Source organism: Nicotiana tomentosiformis, chromosome 8, assembly GCF_000390325.3.
Source record: "Nicotiana tomentosiformis chromosome 8, ASM39032v3, whole genome shotgun sequence".
In the NCBI taxonomy this organism is placed as follows: domain Eukaryota; kingdom Viridiplantae; phylum Streptophyta; class Magnoliopsida; order Solanales; family Solanaceae; genus Nicotiana; species Nicotiana tomentosiformis.
Genome location: NC_090819.1, coordinates 101,402,591 through 101,411,014, shown reverse-complemented (window position 1 = coordinate 101,411,014; position 8,424 = coordinate 101,402,591). Strand labels below are relative to the sequence as shown.

Genomic DNA, 8,424 nt, shown 5'->3' with positions numbered 1-8,424 from the left:
ACCTTGACCCCCCTCCTTTCAGTTTTTGTACTATTCTATATTTTTAGACAGTGTTTTTATCGGTCAGACTTTGTTACCCTTTAGATGCTCATGTACTCAGTGACAACAGGTTTTGGGAGTGCATTTATATCCAGTATTTGTGGGATTTCTCTTTAAAATTAATTATTATGTTTTCAGTATTTAAAAGAAATTGTGGGTTATTGATGTTGTCGGTTTGCCTAGTATTGAGATAGGCTCTATCACGACAGATGTGATTTTTGGGTCGTGACATCAAGTCTGACCAGGCTTTGGTCAAAGATTGACCATTTTTCGACCGAAGTCAGTCGGAATTTTCAACTCTGTGAGATAAAGCAAACTTTCTTTGCTGTGGAATTCCGACCGACTGCTGTCGATATATTTTTTGACAATTTGTTAATTGAATTTTTCGACCAATTTTTTTTTTTTCTGACCGACATCGGTCGGTTTTTTATTCTGACCAATTTCGGTCGGTATGCTCTAGACGGATTTTGACAGTTTTCTAGTAGTGAATGAAGTTAGAGTTCAAATTCAATACATATGATAAGCTAAATATCTCGAGATCAGATACTAGTATCAATCCACATCTAAATCTTGTATTCAAGTTGGCACAACGTTTTCGCTTTAAATAAATTTTGCTCATTTGATTTGTGGGGTCAAATATGCTATTCTATGTGTATCCCATGTTCAGTGCCGTTAATTTGTTGCTACTGAGGAGTAAAGTAGTGACTGCGGATTTCTTTGTTAACCAATAAATAAATAAATAAATTGATTATAAGCATGAAAAGTATGAATTATATATTTGTATGTATATTAATGAAATAATGGAGTCATTGATACGAGGACTAGTTCCATTTGAAAAAGTTGAGGTATGAATTTTGAGGTAAGTGGTGAACCATTTTAATACAATAGAAGGATTTGGGCAAAGACAACGTTTGTTGGATTATAATAATAATGAAGAATACTAGTACTAGGAAATTTCAAAGATCATGTCAATAGATAAATCTTATCAGATAGACATCACAAATAGGTCACACCAACAATAATTAATAGCACGTGTGCAAGACAAACCCCAAGGCATGCTCCCTATTGGCCCACCACCTTTACATGCTTTTGATTGTAAAGTGGGCAACACAACACCTAAATAACAGGCAGCCCACACAAAAAGCGGGATTAATGGGCCGTAGTTTGTCCCTCTGATGTTCATGTAAAATACCAAAGGCATAAATTAAGTGTAATGATTTCCTTTTAATGTAGTCATTACCAAAGTCATTAGTGTATCAACACCTTGCAAAATTATCATGTTATTACTTTATAGTAAAGGTGTATAAGCTGATCGAGTTCCAATATGTATAGGTGCGGGCCCGCGGCATGCCCAATTTTAACCATGGTTGGAGCCTCTCCCAATTAACAGTATAACATACAGGCATAAACCATTTAACTCTCTTTTAATCCTTTCAAATGTGGAGGATGGTCGAGTAAACTAACAAGTTGGTCAAAATAATTTTAATTACTTTTGGCTTATTTATGGGTTCGACACACTCCAAAAGAGTTTATAAATGGAAATAGTTACATGGTATAACTAAAATTTACTAGGTATTTATCATCCATAATTAGTTAAAATAATTATAATACATAGCTAATGCTTGCGTTTTATAGCAAATTTATTATCCATACAATTTTCAGATCTCTCTCCTCCCGCAACCCTAAGAACCATCTTCTATCCCAAAACCTCTCTATCGTCACTAACAGATTGCCGCTAGACCGTCTCTGCACCGCCATCGTTGGAAATTGCTGCCGTTGGCCGACGGTCTCCAAATGGTCCCAAATTTTTACAATCTCTTGGTCGCATTCTCCTTGATCTAAGAAAAATCAAGGAAAATCAAAATTTTATTTCCTAGGTTTGTTGAGTTCCGATCACTTTCACCCCATGAAACATACATGAAAGGATAGATCTCGAAGGGAGATCTTTTGACATTATTTTTATTCCGAACATTTGGCGGAAAATTTTTCGGCGAACCGCTGGTGAAATGCGAGAAGGTACATTTAGTGTAAATATAATGTATTATTGTATGTATTCTCTATTTTAAAGTATATATATATATATAGTGTATTTTTATTTGTCGGGTTTTCTAATTGTATTTTTCAAATTTGGTTGGCTCAGTTCTCAGAGGCGAAGCCAGGATTTTAAGTTTGTGGGTTCGAGATTCTAATCATATTAAGTTAATGGGTTCTACACTAATAAATTATACATATTTAATGATTTTTTTCAGACAAATATAAAGTTTGAACCAAAATCACTAGGTTCAGCTAAACCCGCATCAAACTCTCTGGCTCCGCCCTTGTCAGTTCTGAGCGGATTTGAGCGGATTTTTCATTTTAAATGTAAATATAGTATATCTTATTTCTTATATTTTATGTATTCTGAAGGAGAATTTTTCCACCAAATTCCTGTAATTTTTGATTTTTTGTTATTTGAATACAATAAAATTAAATACGGTGAATTGAATACAATTGAATATTTTTTTTTTGTTGTTGAATTTTTATTGTTTGAATACGACCGAATTGAATACAACAAATTGAATATAATGTAAAAGTAGTTACGACTTACAAATACATACAATAAATTGAATACAACCAAATATCCCTCTTTTAGATCCGTGAGCAGAACTAAAGATGTGTATAACCTTTTTGGGGAAGAAATCTTTACCTAGAGATGATGCTGTTGAAAAAGCTTTGACTTGTAATGAGAGGTCATATTCATGAAATATAAAACCCATTGACTTAGTGGGGATGAAGACATTAAGGAAATAGCCTTTTTAAAATCGCAAAAAGGCCTTGAAAATGATTGAAAGCCGCCCTCCATATTAACAATGTCAATAACAGTATTTTGTGGATTGAATATATATATATATTTTTTGGGTTAAATTCTTTTACCCTTGTCTTCCCATTACAGGGAAACTTTAACAACCCAATAAGCACTTCTTTTTGTGCGTGCCTTATCTTTCGAGTGACTATAATACCCTAAAGAAACTACTTTCTCACGCATTTCCAATATGATTAGATGACAAGTTGGTGGCCAAAAAGAAACAAGGGAGGGGATGCAATATAAATTAGTTTTGATATATTCTTCTTTAATAACATACTAGTTCGAATTTTCTAGGTGAAACGATTTAATAGTCTTTTTATCATCTAAAATATGACCACTATTCCGACTACTATTATTCGTTTAATTAAAAATATTAAAATAACCATAAATTTTTTACTTTGCAACCTACCCTCTTTCCTTCTCCTTTGTCCTTCCTTCAATTTTTGCCTATCTTTAATGGTTACTCAATTCAAAGCACCCTTTTTTTATTTATAGAAAGATTTAATAGTCAAAGTTAATAAAAGGTCAGACTATCATTTTACATGTCTTCTATGCTATGTTCTCATTTCTCAACCGGATAAATAGCTTTGTTCTGATTTATTGAACATTTGCCGGATAAACATGTATTGTGGAATTTTACTTTTTATTCCATATTATTTTCTTACTGAATGAATTTTTCTTTCATTCAAGGATTTTTATTACTAAATAAAGGAAGCAAACCTTGATAAATGACATGTGATTTATCAGACAATTATAACCAAAAGAGCAGCTCGGATTTGAAAAGAATCGCCCAATTTTTTATGGAAATTAAATTATAGGGATCGGCTGTTAGCTCCGGTATATGTCAATAGCCCTTGTGATGAATGCCACGTGGACAAGGAACTTTTAAAAGGCTAGATTTATTTAGTAACTATTTTTATTTATTTTATTAACTGAGTAATATCTATTTAACCAAAAAAGTAGGGTAATTCTATTTCTATATCTACTCCACTCTTCTCCACCGCCACCTAGGTGACCCAGCACTTAGCTTGTTTTTTTTTTTTTCCAACAATGGAACATACACGCACTGCTCTTCAAAATCCCAAAGTTTATGCGAGAGGCTATTTTCACGTCTCAAACTCGTGACCTCCTGATCACATAACAGCAATTTTACCAGTTACGTCAAGACTTCCCTTCTCAATCAAGAGCTCTTAATGCTGTAAAATATTTCTTAGTAAATGCTACCGGGTGCAGAGCATTTAATATACTTTTATGAACGTTATTCATTCCGATGACAAGCGTAGTGATTACGTTCAATCCTCAACTATCCATCTTGGATTCCATGTGTCCTCCTTTTAGTCAGCCACATGTCATATCATATTTTACCCTATACAAAAATATATTGATTGGTGTGTATTTTGGAGATTCTATGGAGAAGTGTAATGTTTATTTGTAATGGAAATATAGCGGAGACTAGAGAGATGGAAAAATAGAAAATGCAAGAGGGGGAATATACATTTCTTTGTTTTGTTATATTTTGGTTAAAAAATTATCTCTTAATGAAAAAACGAACCTAGCCTTTAAAAGTTATTTTGTCCACGTGGCATTCATCAAGAGGACTATTGACAAATTTTGGAGCTAGCGTTACTGGAGCAGAGCTTCTCCCTAAATTATACATACACCGATAAACGTCTTATATGAAACTTTTAGCACAGCAAAACCAAGATTCTTACTTTAGCTAGAAATGATAGTTGCTCAAGTTTTATAAAGTAAAGTTTTTTCTCCTTAATAGTTTCATCCTCACAGGATTGCTTTACAATTTTCTTTTTACCCCTATTTTATCTTTAAAAAGGTACTTTTTTTTAATCTTTTAGAAGGGTAAATAGGGAAATTGGGATGTATAGAACAATACTTTTGAGAGAAGCTGAAAAATGAATGTGGGGGTATGATGGAGTAGTGAGAAGTGAAGATGGAGTGGTGAGTCCACAAAATATATTTACTTAGTGGAATCACTGCACGCCCGAGAGACAATAAACAGACACTTCCTCTTTTTGCCTTTTGAGTTTTGTCCTACGCCTACCCAATGCCCATCTAATATTTGAAACCTAGGGGGCGTTAACTTGGTGCACTCCATAAGTGTATAAACGTTCAAAATTTGCTTGGTTTAACATGGAACAAAATTTGCTTGGTTTAGGCGAGAGTGAGTTGCTCTAGTGGTAAGCCCCTCCACTTCCAATCAAGAGGTTGTGAGTTCGAGTCACCCCAAGAGCAAGGTGTGGAGTTCTTGAAGGCAGGGAGCCGAGGGTCTATCGGAAACAGCCTCTCTACCCTAAGGTAGGGGTAAGGTTTGCATACACACTACCCTCCCAAGACCCCACTAGTGGGATTATACTGGGTTGTTGTTGTTGTTATTGTAACATGGAATAAAATGGCAAAGTACAGTTCTGTGCACGAAGTATTCTGTGTTCACGTAGGATATAGGAAAGTGTCGCACCCTAAGTAAGGTTGGCAAGTGGGCCGGTTCGGGTCCGGGACCGGCTCGGGACCGCGGGCCAAACGGGCCAGGGCCGGTAAGACCAGTATTAGTGGGCCTGGGCCGGTCTCGTGGGTCGATCCTATACTTTGGGACCGCCAGGGTTCGGGACCGTTTGGACCACCCGGGACCGGTCCCTTGGCGGACCAAGCTGTCTCAACGGTAAAATAAAAAAAATTAAAAAATTAAAAAAACAGTCGTTGGACTGTCAAAAATAGCCATTTAACCTCCCTTCCCCCTCCCCCCTCCCCCAAACTTTGTTTTAACCCCAAACTTTTTATAATTATATTTTTTTCCTATTTTCAACTATAAATACCCCCTCGTTCTTTCATTTTTCTTACAAAATCAATATCAATCTATCACAATCTCTCTCTAATTTTCTTCTATACTTGCTACTATTGCTTACTTTATTGTAACAATTTGTGAAATAATTATGAAGTTGGTGAATTGAAGTCTTCAAGTCTTCAACGACAATCAATTTTCAACAAGTTGTTCGTCAATTCGGTAAACTCGTTCCAAATCTTAAATTTTAATATTATAGTTTTGTTTGTTTTATTTATATGCTATTACTTGATTAATTAAGATGGCTTCCTTAAAAAACTTTTTTGGTAAAAATAAGGCTACCAGTGGTATTTTATATTATGATCCAAAAAAAGATCAGGAAAAATTGACAAAAATGGTAATTGTTATGTGCTTACCCTATAGTTTTCCTTATGACCCTAACTTTGTGCATTATATTAGAATTTTTTTGAATCCTACTTATAAAGGTTTTCCTCGCACAACCCTAAAGAGCGATATTTATAAATATAAGCATGAATATGAACAATATTTGCGGTATTTATTTTACTCATATAAATTATCGTGTTGCTATTACAACTGATATTGGTAGAAATGGCAACGACTGTGATTACCTTGCCGTTACCAGTCATTGGATTGATGATGATCGGATAATGCAAAAGCGCATAATTGCTTATAGAATAATTAATTCACGTCACACAGGGGAGTTTATTGCTAGCACACTTACGGATATTTGTAGATATTTTTGCATTAGTGATAAAATAATGTCAGTTTCAATGGATAATGCTACTAGTAACACAAATGCTATAGCCTTGCTTACTACGCTAAATCCTGCATTTAGTAACATTTTTCATGTTAGATGTATTTGTCATATTTACCATTTAATTGTGGGTGATGGTATGCGAATTTTAAATATTAAAATTGAAAAGGTTAAAATGGCTCTTAACTGGCTTTTTATTCAAATCGTAGAAGTAGACTTAGAGAATATTTTAAAAGATGCGATAAATTTGGCCTAAGAGAAAGAAAGGTTCATAAACCTTGTCCAACTAGATGGAATTACATGTATGAAAGTTTGGTTGTTGCATATGAATATAGAAACCCCATAAACTCAACGTTTAATGCACATGTAAGTGATGATGATGAGCACCTTACGAATGGGGATTGGGCTAATGTTAAAATGCTTGTTGATTTTTTAGAAAAATTTTATATTGCTACAAATAAATTTTCTGGGCAATATTATCCTACTATTTCTAACTGTTTAGTTTATATTGCAGAACTTGTAAATTTATTTGCTAATTTTTTAGAGGGTGAGAAAATTTATCAACTTGCTATTGATTCTATGAGAATAAAGTTTAAAAAATAGTTTTTTCCTATTTTCCTTATTTATGGTGTTGTTGCTTTGTTAAATCCTTGTATGAAATTAGGAGGTCCTCAATTTTGCTACAAAACTGTTTATAATGGTATAGCACTTGAAGATGATGAGTTGTCTCAACTTTCGGAAGCAATAGCCTCAATTAGAATAAATGCTCAAACTATTTATAATGCTTATCAAGTTGCATTAAATTATGCTAGACCAAATGTTCCAACTCCTTCTTCTTCTTATTCTCAATCATTTAAAAGAACTGCGGGAGTAAGATCACTTAGTACTTGGACGGGGTTTAGGGGTTCTCAAGGTTCTAGTAGTAGTAATTTTTTACAACTAAATGAGCTTGAAATTTATTTGTCGCAGGGAATTGAGGAAGTGAATCCCGACGACTCCTTTAATTTTTTGCAATAGTGAAAGGACAAAGAAAAATACTTTTCGGTTCTTTCAAGGATGACCTAAGATATTTTAACTATTCAAGCTTCAATAGTAGTATCAGAGAGCGCTTTCAGTCAAGCAAGACTTCAGCTTGGTGATTATACAGCGTCTATGAGGGAGAGATTGGAAAAATCAGTACTTTTCAGAGATTGGATCCGTTTGGAAAGAAGAAATTTTGGACTTGCTGAATCATAACCAGAGGAAGACGAAGCTTACGAAGAACTGCTAGCTAAACTTGCGGAGGATGATACTTCGCCCGATAATGGAAGCGGCGATGACCAAGCTACTTTTCCGCCACCACCAACTGAAATTCCTCCGAACCTTGAAGGATTTATGAAGTTTGTAAGAGATACCATGTAACTTGTATGAACAAAAATTAGTATGTATTATTTAACTTGTATTTTGACACATCTTGATTAGTTTCTTTTTCTTCTCAGTGGTGGTATTAATACCATGTTGTATTCATTCCATAGGGGGAGGAAGACTAAGAAAGATATTGCCATATTTTATTTAAATACTATAATAAAATTACAAGGCATTACTTTGAATATCTCTTTACAATATTTTTATCTTTAAATTTTGAATTAAAAAGTTCAGGTCACAATTCTATAATAAAATTTACAAGGCATTGCCTTAGATATTTTTTTTTACATCTTTTTGTCTTTAATTTCAATTCTAATTTTTTTTTTAAAATAATAATATTTTAGATGTTGGGCCCACTTAGCCCGTTTAGCCCACGGGCCCGGCCTGTTTAGCCCGGGACCATAAGTTCGTGGCCCGGTCCCGGGCCAGTTCCTAGAAAAGGACCGTTTAGCTCGGGACCGTTTGGCCCGTTTAGTTTGGGACCGGGACCGTTTGGACCGGCCCACTTGGTCCGTTTAGGGCCCGAACCGGCCCAATGCCTCCCCTAACCCTAAGTGATATAATGTA

The 8,424-nt window shown here is 34.6% G+C and overlaps 1 long non-coding RNA gene across 2 annotated transcripts; it reads left to right on the top strand.

Moving 5' to 3' along the window:
• The first annotated feature begins 1,556 nt into the window (after positions 1-1,556).
• LOC138896698 (uncharacterized) lies at positions 1,557-7,904 on the top strand. Of its 2 annotated transcripts, none has more exons than XR_011410093.1 (2): positions 1,557-2,055; positions 7,423-7,904. It is a non-coding gene; the product is annotated as an uncharacterized lncRNA (long non-coding RNA). The 2 variants fall into 2 exon arrangements; XR_011410092.1 differs by lacking the exon at positions 7,423-7,904 and adding an exon at positions 2,180-2,529.
• The last annotated feature ends 520 nt before the right edge of the window (positions 7,905-8,424 follow it).